We start from the raw sequence: 24,359 nt of genomic DNA on the forward strand, positions 1-24,359 counted from the left end.
GCTGCTACGTACCTGCGCGTTTACTAATGAATTAAATAATGGAGGATGGAGAGCTCATGCATGGGTGTTTCCCACGTGGCTGGTGTTTTCAGCAGCCTACTGGGCATTTCTCTGTTCTTTGTTGCGCTTAATCCTTCCCACAGCTAATTCAGCGTATGTTCTTAGGTAAGACATTTCTCTCCAGATTGTTTCCTCTTCTGAAAATTGAAGAGGTGAAGAAGACGGTTTCTAAGGTCAAACTTCGTTCTAAAATTTCCCTACTCAATGAGCCAAAAGGTCTCTTAAAGATCATGTAAATAGCACATGTTCCTGTAAATATAAGAGACGAAGGAGAATATATTGGGCACACCCAATGTCAAAAGTGAAATGGGGGGATGAATTGGGAGATTGGGATTGACACATATACACTACTGACACTATGTATAAAGCAGATAACTCATGAGACCCTACACAGGGAGCTCTACCCTGAGCTCTGTGGGGACCCAAACGGGAAGGAAATCCAAAAGAGGGGATAGATGTAAACATATGGCTCCTCACGCCAGTATTCTTGCCTGGAGAATCCCACAGACAGAGGAGCCTGGCAGGCTACAGTCCATGGGGTCAAAATGAGTAGGACGTGACTGGGTGACTAAAACTGCCGCACAGCACTTTTGCCGCACAGCAGAAACTAACACAGCGGGGTAAAGCAACTAAACTCTAATAAAAATTAATTTTAAAAAAGTAAAATGAGGGGCTTCCCTGGTGTGTCCCTTGTAAAGAATCCACTTGCTGATGCAGGACACATGTGTTCGAACCCTGGTCCGGGGAGATTCCACACGTCACGGAGCAACTAAGTCCGTGAGCCCCAACTACTGAAGCCCGCGCACCCTAGAGCCTATGCTCCCCAGCAAGAGAAGCCACCGCAATGAGAAGCCCAGGCACCGCAGCCAGACAGTAGCCCCCGCTCGCTGTACCTAGAGAACAGCCTCAGCAGTAACAAAGACCCGGCACAGCCGAAAATAAATAAATAATTTATAAAAGCCACGTACTTATGAAGGCAGGCAAAATGGGTGCAATCGTTCCCCCGGGAAAGGAACTCATTCACTGATGGGCAAGGGTGGGCCGATCAACAGGCTTGATGACATCGAGAATCAGCTTCCTTCACCCTGGTCCTCTGCCCTCCCTCACTCAGCAAGCCCTGGTTTCCAGGCAAAGGCTGGTAATTACCGAAAGACATTTTGCCCTGTTGTTTCTATCTTACACACAAAAGAAAGGACTTGGGTAATAGAAATTGATTTCTTTCCCTGGGAGCCTTCAAATTCTCTTATATTATCTGGAAGTGAAAAAAGGGGGGAAGAGATGAATCCTATGAACATCCAATCAAAATAGCAAAGTTGAATCTTCTACCCTGGAACCTTTAAAGGGAGTTCCTTGAAGACCTACATCAGAGATCAGCATTGACTTGCAGGGATTTCTGAAGTTCTCCGGCCTATCTTATGAACCTCCCACACAATCATTTCAAATCGGTCAAGAAAAAAATAGTAATCCTGGGCTCCTGAGGTTGCCAGTGAGGAGATACACAATCAGAGGTGTGTGTGGTACCAGCGGGCTTAGAGAGAAAGGGAAGAGGCTCGGGGCACACAAAGCCACAGTCAGGGCACAAATTATTTATAAGAAAGCTTGTGAAATGGCTCTTTCCCATCACATTAATAGTATTTGAAAAGAAGTGGGAACTTTCCAGGTCTTCCAACAAGCAGCCAGGGACCTCACGTAGCCCTCCTGGTACCCGCCCCCCCAAATTCACCTTCTCACCCCTCATGAATGATTGACAGCCGAGGAATGCGGTGGTGAGTCCCTTTCTTCGCTTTCTTAGGCTCTTTTTCCTCCTTCCTTCCCCACCACGGGGAAAAACCAGGCGAAGGGCAGTGGGAGGGTCGACTGTCTTTTCAAGCACAGGCCTCAGAAAGAAAGATTTCTCAGCAGGTCGTGGGGATTGAAGCGTCCATCATGAGCACCGAGGGCTCGCCTTGGCCTCGGTGGAGGGGGCGAGAGGATTCCAGCCCCTCATTCTCCTCGCGTGCCTTGGCAGAGCCCCAAGACCTTACAGGGCTCCCCTCCCCTGCCTCGCACGCCTGCCTGATGCCTTCAAGCCTCCCTCAGCAGGGAGAGAGGCAGGGCCCCTGAGAAATGGCCCGAAGGGGTCAGAACATGGCCCCCCAAAGCCAGGCAGGGCTGGGGGTGCTGGACGGGGGCGGGGGGTCCCGTGGGGCTTCCGCCCAGAGCTGGACCAACACCGCTCCTGGAGGAGGCTCTAATCCTATCCTGTAATTAAAATACAAGCCTGATAGCAAAAGAGCTTTTCCTTTAAAGGTTTTGCTAGAGATGCTGGAAGGATCCCTATACTTGAATGAATTCATCACCGCCAAATGACATATTTATGCCGTGTGCTTAGTTATGCCTTTGCTAACTCTATGATTCTAATTTATTTGCTGGTAAAACACCATCCCCGCTGATGTGCTCTGCTGAGTGTATGTCTGTCAAATACCTTCTTGATAAACAAACAACATGACAGATAAATAACAAAGCCCATTGTGGAGAATAGCAATGGATCGCTCCATCCAGGGGGACAACCCTGAGCTGCAGGTGCTTGCTCCCAAAGCTTCATGTGGGAACACCTCCTAGGAGACCCATGCCTCTCCCTTCCCTCCTCCAACATAACCTGAACCTTCGGCCACAGTCTTCACTTTTCACTGACGGTGTTTCCCTACAGTCTGACTTCTTTTCAGGTCTAGAGGCCGCCAGAACTCCCCAACAGCACTACTGAGCTTACCTCGCCAGCCCCCAGCCCCCCACACCACCAACACTCCCCAACATCCCCACCCCCACCCCCCACCAGAAGACTCCCTCATCCTCTGACTCCACGAGCCATTGGCCGGCAGTTTATCCGTTCAGACACCAACCAGCAGAGCTAGTGATCCCAGCTACCATTCGCTGCACACTACCATTCACTTGCCACAGGTCAAGGACATAGGAAGCATGACTTCTATGCCTTGAAAGTATTAGTTGCTCAGTCATGTCTGACTCTTTCTGACCCCACGGACTGTAGCCCGCCAGGTTCCTCTGCTCATGGGATTCTCCAGGCAAGAATGCTGGAGTGGGTTGCCATGCCCTTTTCCAGGGGATCCAACCCAGGGTCTCTTGCATTGCAGGCAGATTCTTTACCATCTGAGCCACCAGGAAAGCCCATTATCTATGCCTTGGGATAATGCTATAAACATCAGTGTCTCCATTTTATTGATGAGAAAATTGGACACTGAGAAGCTAAGTCTCTTGCCTAAAGTTGTGCAGCAGGGTGATGGCAGATGTGGGACTTGGAACCCAGGTCTGCCTCTCCTCCAAACCATGCTGTTGACAGGACATGATACACTCCCTATCAGTAGAGTTCAATGGAGAGTCATAATAATAATTAAAGGAGGCCTTCCCATGTCCTGTGCAACTTCTATGCATTTTATATGTAACTACTCATTTCATTGGAGAAGAAAATGGCAACCCACTCTGGTTTTCTTGCCTGGAGAATCCCATGGACAGAGGACCTTGGCGAGCTACAGTCCATGGGGTTGCAAAGAGTCAGACACAACTGAGCAAGTAATACACACACACTCATTTCATTAATGAGATAAGGTTGTTGTTATCCCCATCCAAGAGATGAAAAAAAAAGGCAGAGCTTATGTAATGTTTCTGGCCCAGTGACACGGTTGGTTAATGGTGATGCCAGGATTCGAACCCATACAGTCTGCCTCACACACGTGCGTGCGTGCCAGGTCCCTTCAGTCGTAGCCTGCCAGGCTCCTCTGTCCATGGGATTGTCCAGGCAAGAATACTGGAGTGGGTTGCCATGCCCTCCTCCAGGGGATCTTCTCGACCCAGAGATCAAACCCGTGTCTCTTACGTCTCCTGCATTGGCAGGCGAGTGCTTCACCCCTTGCACCACCTGGGAAGCCCCCCAAAGCCCACAGTGGGGACCACTATTGTGCTCCCTCTGAAGGCCACTAAGTAGGCTTCCCTGAAGAACCCAGTGTCTTCTTCCAGAACTGAGGATGGGGACCCGGACGGGGCTGGAGGAAGCAGAGGAGGTTCTCACAGACACGTGGGAAAACATATTCTGGGTTCGTGAGAGAAGTCCCGGAAGCTTCTTGATGTTTCTTCTTTCCTCCTACCAGCCCTTCTCCATGTGACCTCTTTCTTCCCACTTTTTCTTTCCCTACTACCCGGAGATGAGCCAGACTTCCCGTGGTGAAGGCACAGTCCTTTGTCCTCACAACACACACCAGCCTTGAGCTCCGTAGTCCTCAGGCTGCTCTCACTGCTGACCAGCCGGCTGCGAGTGCTGGAATTCCCACTATGCTCTCAGGTTTGGTCATTGGCCAGAATGACTCATAGAACTCAGGGAAGTGCTACACTCATGAAGCGAAAGTGTTTAGTCGCTCAACTCTTTGTGACTGCATGGACTGTGGCCCGCCAGGCTCCTCTTCCCATGGGATTCTCCAGGTGAGCATACTGGAGTGGGTAGCCATTCCCTTCTCCAGGAGACCTTTCTGGCCCAGGGATGGAACCCAGATCTCCTGCATTGTAGGCAGATTCTTTACCATCTGAGCCACTTATGATTACAGTTTTATAATGGGAAAAAAAAAAAAAAAGATACAAATTAGAACCAGTCAAAGGGGGAGACCCATAGTGTGAGGTCTGGGATAATAGACCAGATTCCAAACCCAAACATGAAGCTCCCATTATCCTCAGGGATTGTCACCACCCCAGCACATCAATATGGGTTAATACACAGGAGTATAACCACCAGGGCAGAGGGCTCAAGCTTTGGCATCCAGAGTTTTCACTGGGGTTTCATTAGGTAGACAGTGACTAACTGAATCACTGTCCATGTAACTGAGCTTCATCTCCAGTCCCCTCCTCTTCCCAGAGGTTGGGCTGATATCCCTGGCTTCAAGCCCCAACCTTATCATCAAGTGGTTGAGTCTTCCTGCCACGGTCAGCCCACATCCCGAGTCACATCATTACCAAAAACCATCGAGTGTGGTCCAAGGGGTCCACCGTGAGGAGCAAAGACTATCCTACCACTTGGGAAATTCCAGCGATTTAAAGAGGACATCCAGGAGCCAGGGGCAGAGGCCAGCCAAACTCTTCATTACACACCTCTAAGGTGGACTAGAGGGCGGCAGACTCCTCTGTACAAATCGTGTGCTCACATGCTGATGGCTGAGCCACAGTGAGAAGCCAGCACGGATTCAGTTTAAGGACTACTGAGTGAGTGAGTGAAAGTCACGTAGTCGTGTCTGACTCTTTGCGACCCATGGACTATACAGTCCATGGCATTCTCCAGGCCAGAATACTGGAGTGGGTAGCCTTTCCCTTCTCCAGGGGATCTTCCCAACCCAGGGATCGAACCGAGGTCTCCCACATTGCAGGCGGATTCTTTACCAGCTGAGCCACAAGGGAAGCCCAAGAATACTGGAGTGGGTAGCCTGTCCCTTCTCCAGAGGATCTTCCTGACCCAGGAATTGAATAGAGATCTCCTGCATTGCAGGCGGATTCTTTAACAACTGAGCTATGAGGGAAGCCTGAAGGACTACTGAAGAGTCAATGCAAGTTTTCAGGCCATCTTAACTAAATGAGAGGGACCATGCAGCAATCCAATTGGTTTCTCAGAAACTGACTATCAGACAACCCGATTCTAATGATCTTTGATTTGTTTTTTTCTTTTTTTTTTCAAATGGTAAATATACTTTGCTGGGCTGTGAAGCCCTGAGAGACCCTGGGAGAGTCTCACCATTAATCTCTGCCAGTGGAATCTTCCCAACTTTCTCTGGGAGGAAATCAAAGGAGGAAGGAGCTGGGAGGAAATATGTGATGTCGAGGAGTCCAACCCTCCCACTCTACAGCTGGGAAGGTGAGGACAAATGGCTTAGGGAATCCAGCCAGCAAACAAATGCCGTGACACCAGGCCATTCCTCTCCGGGTGACATTTGTTCCTCGGCGTTTCCTCTCCAGCGACCATCCTTGAAAAAGCCAGTATTCCTCCGAGGCTGATCACAGCAGGAGCTACAGCACATCCGGCCGTTTCTCAGTGTCAGTTTCCTAGTCTTTCAAGTGAGTGGACTGACTGGGCGGGGGGCCTCCTAAACCCAGATGCATCTGCCCAAGGCAGACAGGTAACATAACTGATGTAAGCAGGCAATTGTGAAGTAATCAGAGAGGTGGGGCTGGGGAGAAATGGAAAATTTAAGGCCTTCACACTTGAATTTAAGACATTAACTGCAATCCTTTGGCGCAGGGTTTGTAATCGCTGACCTCCATGACCCCAGTCCCTCTCAGACCTGGGAGAATCTGATTCTATTATTTTGTTTTCCTCAGCACATTGTTTATCAGATTGATTTATTCTGTGACAGTCAGTTATGCTCAGGGGATCAAGGGAGTGGGGTGATTTTCCAGGGGAGATATGGGGAAACTTTTCAACTTGAGGATACCATCTTGACCAGGCAGCTACCGGAACATAGCTGTATTGAACCCTGTCAAACAAGAAACAGGGAGTACTCTTGATAATTTCACAGTTTTGCCCTAGGTAATCTCTAATGGAATAACCTGTATCAACTAAGTCCACTGCAGAGAACTTTGCATTCGCAATGAGAAGGGCAGCTTCTGGAACTGGGCAGTCCACAGCCTGTACAACAGTACACAGCAACCCCAAGTGGCCTGACCTTTAAAAAAACAAAACAAGCTCTGGAGACCTCCAGACCCCAGAAGGAATGCTCGGCTGCTCCCAGGCCTGAGGCAACCATTAACCCAGTTTTCCTGCTTCCTGAACCACCAAGTTTTCTTTCTGCTAAACCTCTCTGCCCCAAGGGCATTTAACAGGCCCCGCTATTGTAGCAAAAAGAGGTGCAAGAGACAAGGAGCATTCATCATGCATGCTCACACCCTCTCCTGAACAAGCTCAGCCTGGAGGACAAAAGATGACTACGTTCCAGAGGTGTCTGGCCCCTGGGGATACTGCCCCTCCTTGAACCCTTCTCAGAGCTGATCTGTACAAGTTCCAGGCCCTGGGCCCAGCTTCGGTCCCTTCTCCAAGACCCGCTACCGTGCCGGGAGCGGGGCCTTCTCAACAGCCTGCTGCGGCACACAAGTGCTGAGCATCCTCCCTGGGGTGGGAGAGAGGAGGACAGCAGCCTTGCTAGAAGGAGTCGCACCTTTCTCCGCCATGAGGGACCAGGGCTTCTCCGTCTGCAGCTGCCAACACTCCCGATGTTACTGTGCGCGCGTGGGGACCCCAGGACAGCGCCAGCAGGTTGAATTCACAATTGCTGGCAACCCAGCTCCTGCAGCACCGGCTCCCTCCCCAGGGCCCATTTGCCCTTTTTCAGAGTCCTCCACAAACACTCTGCAAACTCGCTTCTAAGGAAACAAAAGCTTGGACGTCTTGTGTATCCTTAAGAGTCTTCTCGTTTTCAGAAAAACTCAGGGCTGGGGGTCAGGACGTCCTTGGCTGACTCAGTCACCAACTGGGAGTTTAACCCTGAGCCAGATCAGAGTTTTTCTGCATCTCCTTTCCTCACTTTCAAGTTTGCAGGTCCAACAATCCAGGCTGTTAGGAGCTGTGACCCTTCGACTTGTCCAGACCCCACCCCTGTCGCTGAAATGCCTGCCTTCCTCCTAAAATCTGATCTGGTGGCCAGGCACTCTTCCTGGGCCCCCGAGGGTGAAGCAGCTCCTCCACGGTAGACTGGCAAGGGGGAACCAGCAAACAAACAGCCCCAGCTCAGCTTTCTCCTCCCTCTCCCGCTAATTTGTCCCAAGTCACAGCGTCTTCGCCTGGACACTCCACCAGCTCACTTCTCTTTGAAATTGGTTTGGGGCTCTTGTCAAACCCTTGCCTTTTGCAGGGTTTTAGGTGGCGCTAGTGGTAAAGAACCCATCTGCCAATACAGGAGACATAAAAGATCGCGGGTCAGATCCCTGGGTCGGGAAGATCCCCTGGAGAAGGAAATGGCAACCCACTCCAGTATTCTTGGTTGGAGAATCCCATGGACGGAGGAGCCTGGCGGGCTACAGTCCATGGGGTGGCAGAGTCAGGCACGACTGAAGCAACTTAGCATGCAAGCAAGAAGATGATTTTGGTGCCCACCCCTCTAGTGCCAGAAATAATTCCAAACAAATTTGCATTATGGAAAGTGGCCAAAATAGGTACTGAAATTCTAATTGTGTTTTGTTTTTGTTCCCAAGACTTTCGGATCACATATGTTTAAAGCAGTTCATTGGGACTGCATTTGTCTCGATCACCTCACCAAGGCTGCCCATCAGCTGGTATGTCATACTCGCGTCTGAAAGCAAGCGTGAGCATCCCTCAGCACAGCTGCTTGGACCAAGTGTGGACGTCTGACTGGCTGAGCCAATGAGAACCTTGAGCGAGAAAAGGTCTGTGCAAGAGACCAAAAACGAATAGCCTGACAGTGCTAGGAGGCTGGGGTCAGAGTCCCTGCGGCCCGTCAGGGCAGCCAAAGGGGAGCCATGTTCCACAGGCTTGCAGAGGAAGCCAGACTGGAGAGGGGAGGAGGGCAGACTTGGGGACGAGGGAGAGGCCGTCCCTGCTGACAGCCCGTAGGCTCCCAGCTCTGGAGCCAGGGCTGCAGCTCCTGCCAGTGCAGCCATGAGGTGCCCCTGGATGCCCACAGTGACTCCCCGGCTCCCTCATCTTCCTGCCCAAACGTGAGGACAGCCACATCAGGATCACCCGGGGACTTTTTAGAACTGCAGACTCGCCTTCCCGACCCCAGAGCCACTGTATCTGAATCTGCATTTTCAAGAGATCTCTGGTGACGCACTGCTCATGAGAGGCTTCCTTCCTATTAAGACACCCTGCTCAACACCCTGCTCACCCCCATCGCGACTCGACCCAGGTCTGCATCCCGAGTTCCAGCGGCCCAGGCTCCCCGCTGCGGCCCCTCAGCCTCGGCACCTCCCCAGACCCCCAGCCTCACACTGGGCCCCAACACCTGACAAATCCAGCAAGGAGTGAATTAATCGTTGCTAGCCACCAAGCTCCTGCAGCCAAACAGCTCCTCCTCTGGGGAGGACTTTGTGTTCTTCCTCACAGAGCCTGCCCAGCTGCCTCCTTGCCTATCTCCCTGCCTGTGGCCCCAACACCAAGACCTGCACTCCAGAAGAGTCTCTACTCATCACTCAGGCAGTGGATTCACTTGCCCTTGACTTGCTCAGCTGCCACCTCTACAACCAGCTTTTGTCCCCTGAGCAATTGCTCCAGCTCTGGTGGCAAAGGAGTTCTCCTGCTTGTCAACCCACAGACGGTCTTAGGGCTTGGCTGGCAGAAGCTTGTCCCCATGACAGACACACAGCGGAGACCTGGACACGAACTGTCCTTCAACCCCTGACTGGTACCCAGGGACGAAGGACTTGAGGCGCCAACTTCTCTGCCAAAATCGGTTCCAAGATTGAGCTGTATGGCCCTATACCAACATGACCCTCCTCTGGGTAAGGAGGGAGGCATGCCAGGCCACCCAGTTCCTCCTGGCAAAGGACTCTGGGGACCCAAGGACAGCCAGCCTGCTCCAAAGCTGGGTCTTCGCACAGTCTGGGTGGGTCCACAGGTTCAGAAGGAAGCTCCAAACTTCCTGTGTTCCTCTGGGGCCCCTGCCTCAAGCTGACCCATAAGCATGTATCCAACGGTAGGGAGGAGTCCTCTAGAACCACGTGGCCCGCATGACATTGCTTCCAGTACCTTACCTCCTTGAAGCCTCACAAGAGCTCCGAGTCACTCTGAAGGTGGGATACGTGGGCACAATCATCCGCTGAGTGAGAAACCAGTGCTCAGAGAGGTAAGGGGTCTACCCCAGGTCACTCCAGTCTTGGTGGAACTGAGCTCAGATGAAGAGTTTCTGACCGCGGTCGAGCATTCGAGCGCCCCAATCAGCCTCATCTCTTGAGAGCTGTGCTTTTCTGTGCTCACTCTCCCTTCCCGCCTCTCGACCCCTTCTCAGCATACTCCACTCATCTCCCCTCCTCCTGCCACAAAACATTTCTCAAGGTCACCGATGACCTCTCTTGTGGGCTGAACAGTGTTCCCCAGAAGGATGTGTTCAGGTCCCAACCCCCGCTGATGTGACCTTATCTGGAAATGGGTTCTGGGCCGATGTCATCAAGTTGAGATGAAGCCACACTGGATTAGAGTGGCCTTCTCTAATCTGACTCATGTTCCTACCAGAAGAAGGACATCTGGACACAGACACACAGACCCAGGGAGGGAGAAGGTCTTGTAGAGGTGGAGACAGACACTGGAGCGGTCCATGGCCAAGCCAAGGCCCTCCAAGGGCTGTGGACCACAAACAGAAGCCAGGAAGAGACAGGAAAGAGCCTCCCCTTCAGCCTTCAGGGAAAGCATGGCCCGGCTGACACCTTGGTTCCAGACTTCTAGCCTCCAGACTGTGAAACGATACATTTCCGCTGTTTGGCCATCAGTTATGGCAGCCCTAGGAAGTGAATAGCATCTCGGTATTGCTGAAATCCACAGACAGTTTCCATCCTTTGTATTGCTCGATGTCTCAGCAGCACATGGCTCTCGTAAGCCTGCTCCTCCCACAAACGGGCTGTCTCTCGGACACCGCGCCCTCCCATTGGCCCCGTCCACTGGTCAATTCCTTCTGTCTCCTCTGTAGGCTGATTCCTCCATCTGGAGTTGGGGTTCGGGAGGGTTGGGCTGGTCCCAGGTCCTCTTGCTTTCTTGGTGGTGGTGGTTTAGCTGCTAAGTCGTGTCCGACTCTTGCGACCCCATGGACTGGAGCCCGCCAGGCTCCTCTGTCCATGGGATTCTCCAGGCAAGAATACGGGAGTGGGTGGCCATTTCCTTCTCCACTTGCTTTCTTACTCTACTCTTATTGGGGGAGGCCCTTCATTCACCTATCCTCCAGTAACTCTGAGAATTTGAGTCCAGCCCTCTCTCCAAGCACCAGGAGTTCACGTCCGATTGTCTGTTTGATTCTCTCCAAAGCTCATGTGCCAAAAGTGAAATTCAGAGTCTTCCCCATCCACCCCATTGGGTTTGACCGAAACCTAGGCATCAGCCTTGACATCTTCTTCTCCCTCACCCTCTGTCTGACCTCCTACCAGGTCTCGATTTACTTTGAAAACCTTTCGTCTTTGCAGTCGGTCCATTTCTCCCGTCAGCACAGCCATGTGCTTGACTGAGCTCTTGGCATCTCTCCCCTGGGCCAGTGAGGCAGCAGTGTGCTTTGCTCTCTCCTGTCTCCCTGCTTTTGCTTTTCTTTTTTTTTTTTTGGTGGCACAGCAAGGCATGTGGGATCTTAGTTCCCCGACCAGGGATCGAACCCCTGCCCCCACCATTGGCAGTGTGGAGTCCTGAGCATGGGACAAGCAGGGAAATCCTCCCATCCCCTCTTGCTTCCCTCCAACAAAGCAGTCTCAAAACACAAGTCTCATCAAATCTCTGCCCAGTTTAGAGTCTTCACTACTGTCCCCTAATTCTTAAGACAAAGAACGGAATCCCTGAAAGGAAACAGGAAGACCCTGACCAGCACCGCCCCTGACCAATCTGGAGACGTTTGTAAGCTGCTCCACATCTCAGCTTTCTCTCCTGTAATACGAAAGTCCAGAGAGCACGGAGCTTTTAGGTTTATTTGTAAATACATGTGGTGTTTAGGATGTGCCCGGAATGCAGTAAGGCTTGAATTAAAACAGCAGTTACCATCATCATCATCATCATCATCATCACACATTCATGTCAGTCTGTCCAGGCCTCCCACTGCAATTTGCTCCATCCCTGCTCTCCTCCCTCGGACACGCTGGCCTTCTTTCCTGTCCTTGCCCATACTATGTCCCCCTCCGCCACAGGACCTTAGTACGTACTTAGCATCTGCCTGTCATATCCTCCACCTTATCGCCAAGTTACCTGCCACTCAACTTGCAGATTTCAGCAGAAGTGTCCCCTCTTCAGTGAAGCCTTGCCTGACCTTCCAAGAATTAGACATCGCCCTCTGCCATCGTAACAGCATGTTCTCTTGGCCGTGTCTACCATTCTTGTGATTATACTTGTATTTGACTGATTTGTTAACATTATTAGCTTTATTATTATTAACATTATCATAACTTCATTAACATATGCCTCTGTGTCTAAGGAGCTTCCCTGGTGGCTCAGACTGTAAAGAATCTGCCTGCAACACAGGAAACCCAGGTTTCATCCCTGGGTCAGGAAGATTCCCCCGGAGAAGGGAATAGCTACCCACTCCAGTATTCTTGCCTGGAGAATTCCATGAACAGAGGAGCCTGGCGGGCTATACAGTCTATGGTCGCAAAAATTTGGACACAACTGAGCAACTAACACTTCCAGTTCACTTTCACTTTTCTTTGACTAAACTGAAAGCTTCATGAGTGCAGGACTCATGCCTAATTTTCTTGCCGTTTATCCCCTATCCCAGCACAGGGATCTTCAGTTCAGTTCAACTCAGTTCAGTCGCTCAGTCGTGTCCAACTCTTTGTGACCCCATGAATTGCAGCACGCCAGGCCTCTCTGTCCATCACCAACTCCCAGAGTCTACCCAAACCCATGTCCATCGAGTCAGTGATGCCATCCAACCATCTCATCCTCTGTCGTCCCCTTCTCCTCCTGCCCCCAATCCTACCCAGCATTTGGGTCTTTTCCAATGAGTCAACTCTTCGCGTGAGGCGGCCAAAGTATTGGAGTTTCAGCTTCAACATCAGTCTTTCCAATGAACACTCAGGATTGATCTCCTTTAGGATGGATTGATTGGATCTCCTTGCAGTCCAAGGGACTCTCAAGAGTCTTCTCCAACACCACAATTCAAAAGCATCAATTCTGCGGTGCTCAGCTTTCTTCACCATCCAACTCTCACACCCATACACGACCACTGGAAAAACCATAGCCTTGACTAGATGGACTTTTGTTGGCAAAGTAATGTCTCTGCTTTTAAACATGCTATCTAGGTTGGCCATAACCTTCCTTCCAAGGAGTAAGCATCTTTTAATTTCATGGCTGCAATCACCACCAGCAGTGATTTTGGAGCCCCCAAAAATAAAGTCTGACACTGTTTCCACTGTTTCCCCATCTATTTCCCATGAAGTGATGGGACTGGATGCCATGATCTTAGTTTTCTGAACGTTGAGCTTTAAGCCAACTTTTTCACTCTCCTCTTTCACTTTCATCAAGAGGCTCTTTAGGTCTTCTTCACTTTCTGCCATAAGGGTGATGTCATCTGCATATCTGAGGTTATTGATATTTCTCCCCACAATCTTGATTCCAGCTTGTGTTTCTTCCAGCCCAGCATTTCTCATGATGTACTCTGCATATAAGTTAAATAAGCAGGGTGACAATATACAGCCTTGACGTACTCGTTTTCCTATTTGGACCCAGTCTGTTGTTCCATGTCCAGTTCTAACTGTTGCTTCCTGACCTGCATACAGGTTTCTCAAGAGACAGGTCAGATGGTCTGGTATTCCCATCTCTTTCAGAATTTTCCACAGTTTATTGTGGTCCACACAGTCAAAGGCTTTGGCATAGTCAATAAAGCAGAAATAGATGTTTTTCTGGAACTCTCTTGCTTTTTCGATGATCCAGCAGATATTGGCAATTTGATCTCTGGTTCCTCTGCCTTTTCTAAAACCAGCTTAAACATCTGGAATTTCATGGTTCACGTATTGCTGAAGCCTGGCTTGGAGAATTTTGAGCATTACTTTACTAGTATATGAGATGAGTGCAATTGTGTGGTAGTTTGAGCAATCTTTGGCATTGCCTTTCTTTGGGATTGAAACAAAAACTGACCTTTTCCAGTCCTGTGGCCACTGCTGAGTTTTCCAAATTTGCTGGCATATCGAGTGTAGCATTTTCACAGCATCATCCTTCAGGATTTGAAATAGCTCAACTGGAATTCCATCACCTCCACTAGCTTTGTTCATAGTGATGCTTTCTAAGGCCCACTTGACTTCACATTCCAGAATGTCTGGCTCTAGGTGAGTGATTACACCATCATGATTATCTGGGTCATGAAGATCTTTTTTGTACAGTTCTTCTGTGTATTCTTGCCATCTCTTCTTAATATCTTCTGCTTCTGTTAGGTCCATACCATTTCTGTCCTTTATCAAGCCTATCTTTGCATGAAATGTTCCTTTGGTATCTCTAATTTTCTTGAAGAGATCTCTAGTCTTTCCCAATCTGTTGTTTTCCTCTATTTCTTTGCACTGATTGCTGAGGAAGGCTTTCTTATCTCTCCTTGCTAGTCTTTGGAACTCTGCATTCAGATGGGAATATCTTTCCTTTTCTCCTTTGCTTTTCGCTTCTCTTCTCTTCCCAGCTATCTGTAAGGCCTCCTCAGACAGCCATTTTGCTTTTTTGCATTTCTTTTCCACGAGGATTGTCTTGATCCCTGTCTCTTCATCAACCCTCAGAAACCGACTACACATTTAAACGAACACTCTGTCCATCCAGCTCACTACCTGCAGCAAATTTTTCTCTTAAGTCCCTGTCTGGTCCATGGTGCTGAAACCGCCACAAGGATGAGCAGGAAGAACCACCAGGTGGAGTCTTTGAGAGCAAGCCTGCTCTGTTCCAAGCAATAGGGAAGTCAGTGTTCCCTGTTCCAGTCCTTCTCTCTGGGTAACCCATTCTAGAGGCATTAAAACCATCTATCATGCTGTTTATCACAACACATCCAGATGCTCTGAGCAATAAAGCCATTCACAATACACAGTCATCCCATTTCGGGAAGATACTCCCGGTCGAGCCTTCCCAGGGGATCTTTCAGAAGAGGAGAGACACCCATCTGTCTGCAGAGCTCCCTTCCAGCCCAGTGACAGATGTTGTGGGACCAGTCTTCAGAACCTGCAGGTAGCGGACCCTGAAGGGGAGCCTTGTCCCCTTCAAGCTGACAGCAAGTTCTGCATTTGTTCAGAATATTAGAAAATGCCAAGCATGGCTTGGTTTTTCAGACTCTTCCCTTCAAAATAAAGAGGGCTTTGTGGGGCGTTTCCCCCTCTGACACTTCAAATAAAATCAAACTTTGCAAAAAGAGGTTTCTGCTGAGAACAAAATCGAGATCCAAAAGGAAAAGAGGCTTCCATCTCCTGGATCAATGAGCCAGATCTAACAAGATGGAGTTTAATTGGAATGAGTTTAAGGTTCTCCACGTGGGTCCAGCCAGCTGAAAGGAGAACAGGGTGGTGGGGATGAGCCTTGGCAACAGCCACGGTGACAAAGATTTACTCAACTCTGCTCAGTAGGAGTCATCTGGCCGCCAAAAAGGCTTAAGCATTGTTAACGGAAAGAGAGCACCCGGTAAGACAGAGAGGACCATCTTATCCATTCTGTTCTGATCACAGCACACGGGAATATTGTCTCATTTCAGAGCACAGAACCTAATTTTCACAGAATACGGTCCGGCTGAACAGCATCCCCTGACAGAGAAGGAGGGGCAATTTCTTAGAAGATTCAGCACAGGTCACAGCGTAAGGGTCAAGAAACCAGGACCATCTGTTCTAGAAAGAACAAGCATGTTCGTTTTGTTCAGTCATTAAGTCATGTCCACCTCTTTGCAACCCCATGGACTGCAGCACGCCAGGTTTCCCTGAGTTTACTTCCGGAGTTTACTCAGACTCGTGTCCATTGAGCCAGTGATGCCATCCAACCATCTCATCCTCTGTTGTCCCTTCTCCTCCTGCCTTCAATCTTTCCTAGCGTCAGGGGCTTTATCAATGAGTCAGCTCTTCGCATCGGGTGGCCAGAGTATTGGAGCTTCAGCATCAATTCTTCCAATAAATATTCATGGTTGATTTTCTTTAGGATGGACTGGTTTGATCTCCTTGCTGTCCAAAGGACTCTAGTACTCAAAAACTTTGGACAGGTGGGAAAGAAACTAGACATTCTGGAAGACTCCATTTGATTCCGCTAGAACTAAAGGAGAAAACAGAAGGAAGCAGGTTTGACTCAATACAAAGAATGCCAGTGTTGGTATTGTTCTGTCTTTTAGTTTTTTAATTACACAACTAATATGTGTACATTGTCAAAGAAAAGTTCAAACAATACAGGAACACAGAGAATATAAAGTTTCCCATTTAGCCTCATCACATTTCCATATTTTACTTGCCTGCCTATTCACCTGCCTATATGGAACCACATTTAAGTTTAGTGTATATCCTTTCAAGCCCTTTTGAAGTGCATTCACACACACACACACACACACACACACACACACCAGTTTGACTTTTGGGTTCTCATTGAGACCATACTTTACCCACTGGGGAACACTCTCTTGAACATTGGAACCACAGGATGGGCAGTGATGGACAGGGAGTGAGACCCTCCGCTCCACCAGAGATGTTCAGAGACTGGGCATTTGTTAACCAGGATACATATAGAGGGAACTCAAGCATTGGCTAGATCCTTTGTTCTCTCAAACTTTAGCTTGAAGAAAAATCACAGAGGGTGTTTTTTTGAAATTTCAGATTCCGAATCCAAAATCCAGAGAGCCTGACATAGGAGACTTGGGGGCTCTGAATAGACATTTTCCACAAGCACCCCACAGCACTCAAGTGGAAATGGTCACTGGTCCACACCATGTCAGAAAACACTGAGGTGGGTGGTTAGACCACTTGACTTAGGGCCTTCCACTTGGACTGGATCGAATTGGAAAGCCCTTCCCTGAGGAACTGCTAGCTAAGGAGACTGCCGTGATGTCTGCATGTCTGGCTGACTCACTCTCTGCCTGCCTTTCCCAGCTGCCTGAGCCCAGTGCTATCCTCTTGCCTCAGTCTGGAAAACCGATGGCTTCTTTCCAAGGGCTCGGTGTGGGATAAACCCCTAGCTCAGAAAGCGGGGTGACGAGCACCCCAAGTCTGATGGCGGTCCACCAGCCCAGGGGCAAGTCTGAGAAAGGCAGAGGCCCTGCCAGGCCCCCAGGCTCCTTGAGAACAGCACAGTAAGCTGGTGCCTGGTGGACAAGGATCCTCCAGGCAGCCAGCATTCCACGTGCTTCTGGTTCCCCACAAACCCCAGAAGTGGAGGTTGAAAATGTGTATGGAGTTTTAACCGTCTCAATGGGGCGATGTTACCATTGCTGAGGGAGACCAGACACCCTGCAGTTCAACAAAGTGCTCGCGCTCAGCCGCTCAGTCGTATCCGACTCTTTGCGACCCTGTGAACTGTATCCTGCCAGGCTCCTCTGCCCATGGGATTCTCCAGGCAAGGATACTGGAGTGGGTAGCCATTTCCTCCTCCAGGGGATCTTCCTGACCCAGGGATCGAACCTGCATCTCCTGTGTCTCCGGTACTGCAGGTGGATTCTTTACCACTGAGCCATCTGGGAAGCCCTTCAGGAAAGAGAATCACACAAAGAAAAAGTGGCCCCCGACCCCTGCCCAAAGTGTGCAAACCACTTGCCCTCCATCCACCCACGCACACCATCATCAACTGTGCCACTGATGTCAACGGGAGTTATATCCCTTGATTTGTCTGCTGCTTATCACATTGATGCCTGCTTTAAAAAAAAAAATATATATATATATATATATATGAGATCCAGGGGATATTAGAAAAAAAGCAAAGACCCTGCAGAACCATGTAGGCAAAGCACATGGCCATCAGCAAGGTTCAGTCCATCCTCAGCTATGTCCAGCCGCCTCCCCTGACCTGAGAACTCCCTCCTGCCCAGACACCTCTTTTCTACCAGAGTATCAGCTCCTAATGGGGAGCTGCCCTCAGACCAACACTAAGGCTGCTTGTTCCCTGGCTCTCTCTCCAGAGGGCTCTTGCACAAAGAGGCTTTTTCTCACCTCAAGGTGCTCTCGGCTGGTTCTGCACAGGAGTGCTCTGCACAGCAGGACCGTGTCCTCAAGTGGTTGAGGCCATTTGCTTTGTCAACTGACAAATGTCATTTATCATTTGAAACAGAGATTGGATATTGGGGCCTCTGGCTGGTGAAAGCTGTTGAATATTTTTTGTTTTTTCAGGATGGCTTAGCAGAAACTTGGCAAACTGAAATGTTTTCTTGAGCTGTGGATTTAAAGGTACAGTCACCCTCTGCAGAAAAATATTAATATCAACCAGACTTTCAAGATGGTGAAACCCCACAGGTCAATTCAACAATAGGTAGCGCTTACTCATCCTGTCTTCTGCAGGTGCTTTACCAGTATTTTTTTCTCAAATCCCCTAGTATTTTGTAGACTTCAAACTCGGCGGGGATAGAAACAAGCACCTTCCTCCTTCTGATTCCCCCACGGCACCTAGGACAGTGCTGGATTCATCCCATACCCGATACAAAAGCTCCCACTAATTGATTATTGACTGACCATTACCGTGGCTTTGTTGTTTCCTCATCTGTCTTACTCATTCTATTGCAATCTTGTATGTTGTCCTCTCTACCCTGACTTGCACTATAGGACACAATCTAAGACCTCCCTCAGGAAGGTTTTTCTTGGGACTTCCCTGGTGGTCCCATGGTTAAGACTCAGCACTACCAGTGCAAGAGGTATGGGTTCAATCCCCGGTCAGGGAACTTAGATCCCACATGCCATGCAATGTAGCTAAGAAAAAGATTTTTTTTTTAAGAAGTCTTTTCTTGGGCAAACCCTGATCTTTCTCTTTGGATTTCCCTGGATTTAAATGCAGGAGTACTTTAGAAGGATGTATTTGCTTTTGTGCTATGTATACAGTCTTTTCAACTGGCCTACTGGTTTCCTGAGAGTGGGCAGCACTTTTTCTGCTGTCTTTATATCCCCATTTGAAACTAGTACCGTGCTTGGCTTACAATAGGTGCTGATCAATGAAAAGAAAGAACAAAGGAATGAATGAATAACTGTTTGTATAAGCATATGCTTGAATAAGACTGCATTTTATCATCTGGGAAGCATTTCGCAATAGTTAAGGTCTTTTCACATGGATTATCTGTCACCTAAAGTCACAGGCCCACGAGTGCTTTCTCACTTTATGGGTGAGGAAATACCCAGAAAGACTGTATGCTCCCTGGAATCACATAGCTAACAGCCAACAGAGCCAGGACTCAGACTTAGAGATTCCAATCCCTAGTCCAATCACCTTCCCACAAAAACAAACCATCTTACCTAGTGATCCATGTTAATCTCGGAAGAATTTGTTTTTTATGTTTTCTCTTATTACTAAATTCACATGGGCCAAAAATACAATTTTAGCTTCTTGAAGAGTGTGTTTCATTATTAATAATGCTCTGAGTGACTAATTTAGAATTTATTATTTTGAACCATGAATAACAACCACATATATTTCATTATTTAGGAGAATGAGTTATGCTGTTGCCTAATTAGTGTTTTAAGATTTGTTTACAACTTTTACAGAAGCAGACTTTTCAGTACTGACTCTTCCCTGGGGCTTTCCAAGTCTTTGCAAGTTAAGGTTACTCTATCTACTCCTAAGGATTTTACAGCTTTCAATGCTTTAACTCATTTACATAAGCTTCCAGAAACAGGAACACAGCACAATCATAACTAGCATTTACTGAGCACTTACTGTGTGCCTGGCATTGTGCAAACTACTTTACATGGATTATTTTATTTAATTTTCACGAGAATCTAGGAGGAGAATACTGTTAATATCCTCTTTAAAGAAAAGAAAGCCGATGAACCATGCATATGTAAAATAGATAGCAAATGGGAATTTGCTGTATGACTCAGGGAACTCAAACTGGGGCTCTGTGACAACCTAGAGGGGTGGGGTGGGGAGGGAGGAGGGGGGGAGGTTCAAGAGGGAGGCGACACATGTATACTTGTGGTTGATTCATGTTCATGTTTGACAGAAACCAACGCAATACCGTAAAGCAATTATTCTTCAATTAAAAATAGATAAATTCATTAAAAAAGAGAGAAAGCTGAGTCTCCAAGGTGGTAAGTAACATTCCTGAGGTTATCTAAGGCTGGATCTGAGATTCAGCCTCAGGGCTACTTGACTCCAAAGCCCTAAGAAGTAGCCACTTTATTGTAAGGACTCTAACTGGAAGCCAGAGGACCTAGGTTCTACATGACCCTATGTCACCAATCAGGTGGTTTCAGGGAGGGAAGTGTTCCTAGAAGTGATGCTCTTGGAGTCTGAAGGTAAGTAGGCATTTGTAGCAGAGGAAAACACACCTCAAGCAGAGTATCTTCAAAGACTTCAAGAGGCATGAAAGCTGCAAGCATTCGGGTTGGCAGCCCTCGAGATTCTATGAAGATGTACCTTTAGGTAGCAACAGGAAACCAATACCATCCATGGGGCTTTCTCAAAATAATTTTGGACATTTTTCAAAGACGTGGAGTAACCTCAAGAGTGATCGAATCTGACAAAGTTGCAGGGTAACCCAATAGCCCTAGGCTTCAGATGTCCCAGAAACAGAATTGTGACCTGGTGCCCTGAGCTTCTCTGAGCAGAGGCAGCTCAAGTCAGAGGCCACTTGAGTTTTTTGTTTTGTCGTTTTAGTCATGTCTGACTCTTTGCGACTCCATGGACTGTAGCCCACCAGGCTCCTCTATCCATGGGATTCTCTAAGCAAGAATACTGGAGCAGGTTGCCATTCCCTTCTCCAGGGGATCTTCCCCACCCAGTGATTGAACCCAAGTCTCCTGCATTGGCAGGCAGATTCTTTAACACTGAGTCACCTGGGAAGCCCCATCAATGTCTTACCATCCTCTTTACTGTGAGGAATTCTCTCTCCCACTTCATTATTTGTTGAGCTGACAATCACAGAAATCTGCCCCCTGACTACCAGGGTGGCCAAGCATTCCAAGGAGGTCAATTAAGGCCCTCTGCAGGGAATCTCAACCTTGGACAAGCAGGGGAGCTGAGGGGTAACAGCTACCATCCAGTGATCTCACTAAAGAGTGTTGGTCCAACTGCCAAGGTGCCCAGAACTGCCCCAGTGTCTGCAAGCCTGAGTGTACTGGTTCTACTACTATCCCTTGCAATGCACTCTGAAGCCTGCCTGTAAAGCACTTTTTGCCTCAGTCAGTTAAAATTTGGTTGCCTGCAGCCAAATAACTCTAATGCTCAGTTCACTTGAGTCGCTCAGCTGTGTCCAACTTTTTGCGACCCCATGGACCACAGCACATCAGCCTCCCCCGTCCATCACCAACTCCTGGAGCTTACTCAAACTCATGACCATTGAGTCGGTGATGCCATCCAACGATCTCATCCTCTGTCGTCCCCTTCTCCTCCTGCCTTCAATCTTTCCCAGCATCAGGGTCTTTTCCAGTGAGTCAGTTCTTCAAATCAGGTGGCCAAAGTATTGGAATTTCGCCTTCAACATCAGTCCTTCCAATTAATGTTTAGGACCCATTTCCTTTAGGATTGACTGGTTGTGTCTTCTTGCAGTCCAAGGGACTCTCAAGAGTGTTCTTCAACACCACATTTCAAAAGCATCAGTTCTTCAGTGCTCAGCTTTCTTTATGGTCCAACTCTCACATCCGTACATGACTACTGGAAAAAGCATAGCTTTAACTAGACAGACCATTGTTGGTAAAGTAATGTCTTTGCTTTTTAATATGCTGTTTAGGTTGGTAATAGCTTTTCTTCCAAGGAGCAAACATCTTTTAATTTCATGGCTGCAGTCACCATCTCCAGTGATTTTGGAGTCCAAAAAAATGAAGTCTCTCACTGTTTCCATTGTTTCCCCATCTATTTGCCATGAAGTGATGGGACTGGATGCCATGATCTTCGTTTTCTGAATGTTGAGTTTTAAGCCAACTTTTTCACTCTCCTCTTTCACTTGCATCAAGAGGCTCTTTAGTTCTTCTTCACTTTCTGCCATAAGGGTGGTGTCATCTGCATATCTGAGGTTATTGATATTTCTCCCGGCAATCTTGATTCCAGCTTGTGCTTTGTTCAGCCTGGCATTTCGCATGATGTACTCTGCATATCATTTAAATAAGCAGGGTGACAATATATAGCCTTGACGTACTCCTTTCCCGATTTGGACCCAGTCTGTTGTTCCATGTCCAGTTCTAACTGTTGCTTCTTGACCTGCATACAGATTTCTCAGGAGGCAGGTCAGGCCATCTGGTATTCCCATCTCTTTAAGAATTTGTAATGATCCACATAGTCAAAGGCTTTGGCATAGTCAACAAAGCAGAAGTAGATGTTTTTCTGGAACTCTCTTGCTTTTCCGATGATCCAACAGATGTTGGCAATTTGATCTCTGGTTCCTCTGCCTTTTCTAAATCCAGCTTGAACATCTGGAAGCTCACGGTTCACTACTGGTGAAGCCTGGCTTGGAGAATTTTGAGCATTACTTTACCAGTGTGTGAGATGAGTGCAATTGTGCAGTAGTTTGAGCATTCTTTGGCATTGCCTTTCTTTGGGATTGGAATGAAAACTGATCTTTTACAGTCCTGTGGCCACTGCTGAGTTTTCCAAATTTGCTGGCATATTGAGTGCAGCACTTTCACAGCATCATCTTTTAGGATTTGAAATAGCTCAACTAGAATTCCATCACCTTCACTAGCTTTGTTCGTAGTGATGCTTCATAAGGCCCACTTGACTTCCCATTCCAGGATGTCTGGCTCTAGGTTAGTGATCATACCATCATGGTTATCTGGGTCATGAAGATCTTTTTTGTATAGTTCTTCTGTGTATTCTTGCCACCTCTTCTTAATATCTTCTGCTTCTGTTAGGTCCATATCATTTCTGTCCTTTATTGTGCCCATCTTTGCATGAAATTTTCCGTTAGTATCTCTAATTTTCTTGAAGAGATCTCCAGTCTTTCCCATTCTATTGTTTTCCTCTATTTGCACTGATCACTGAGGAAGGCTTTCTTATCTCTCCTTGCTATTCTCTGGAACTCTGCATTCAAATGGGTATATCTTTCCTTTTCTCCTTTGTCTTTAGCTTCTCTTCTCTTCTCAGCTATTTGTAAGACCTCCTCAGACAACCATTTTGCCTTTTTGCTTTTCTTTTTCTTGGGGATGGTCTTGATCGTGCCTCCTGTACAATGTCGTGAACCTCTGTCCATAGTTCTTCAGGCACTCTGTCTATCAGATCTAATCCCTTGAATCTATTTCTCACTTCCACTGTATAATAGTAAGGGATTTGATTTAGGTCATACCTGAATGGTCTAGTGGTTTTCCCTACTTTCTTCAATTTAAGTCTGAATTTGGCAATAAGGAGTTCATGATCTGAGCCACAGTCAGCTCCCGGTCTTGTTTTTGCTGACTGTATAGAGCTTCTCCATCTTTGGTTGCAAAGAATATAATAAATATGATTTTGGTATTGGCCATCTGGTGATGTCCATGTGTATAGTCTTCTCTTGTGTTGTTGGAAGAGGGTGTTTGCTATGACCAGTGTGTTCTCTTGGCAAAAACTCTGTTAGCCTTTGACCTGCTTTGTTTTGTACTCCAAGGCCAAATTTGCCAGTTACTCCAGGTATCTCTTGACTTCCTACTTTTGCATTCCAGTTTCCTATAATGAAAAGGACATCTTTTTTGGATTTTAGTGCTAGAAGATCTTGCAGGTCTTCATAGAACCGTTCAACTTCAGCTTCTTCAGCATTACTGGTCAAGGCATAGACTTGGATTACTGTGATATTGAATGGTTTGCCTTGGAAACGAGCAGAGATCATTCTGTCATTTTTGAGATTGCATCCGAGTACTGCATTTCAGAGTCTTTACTCGCCATCTTTACTATAATGGCTACTCCATTTCTTCTAAGGGATTCTTGTCCACAGTAATAGATATAACGGTCATCTGAGTTAAATTCACCCATTCTAGTCCATCTTAGTTCACTGATTCCTAGAATGTCGATGCTCATTCTTGCCATCTCCTGTTTGACCACTTCCAATTTGCCTTGATTCATGGACCTGACATTCCAGTCCACCTAACTCTAATGCTTAATGACAGGAAATACAGGCCTAAGAAAGTTTTGTGCGGTCTTAGGCTAATCCCAAGGCAAGTCCAAGATGCCCGTCATCTGGAATGGGGTATCTGGCCAGTCTCATAATCTGCTGGACTCCAGAAGAACCCCTTTGGAAGTGTTCCTAGAGCCCACAGAACCTGCTACCACCACAACTTGAACCAGACACCAACTTGCCCAGAACATTCCACTCCAACCCTGGTGAAGTGGAAATAGTGGCTTCCTCCCCACCCCCTCCATCCCCTCCCCCCACCCACACTCCTTACAGTCCATCTAAATACTGTGGCCTGAAGATAAGTCAGGGGCTTCCCCGATGGCTCAGGGGGTAAAGAATCCACTTGCAATGCAGGAGATGACGCAGGAAACGTGAGTTCGATCCCTGGGTGGGGAAGATCCCCTAGAGAAGGAAATGGCAACCCATTCCAGTATG

This window comes from Giraffa tippelskirchi, chromosome 12 (assembly GCF_054371585.1).
Source record: "Giraffa tippelskirchi isolate mGirTip1 chromosome 12, T2T-mGirTip1v1.2.pri, whole genome shotgun sequence".
Classification (NCBI taxonomy): domain Eukaryota; kingdom Metazoa; phylum Chordata; class Mammalia; order Artiodactyla; family Giraffidae; genus Giraffa; species Giraffa tippelskirchi.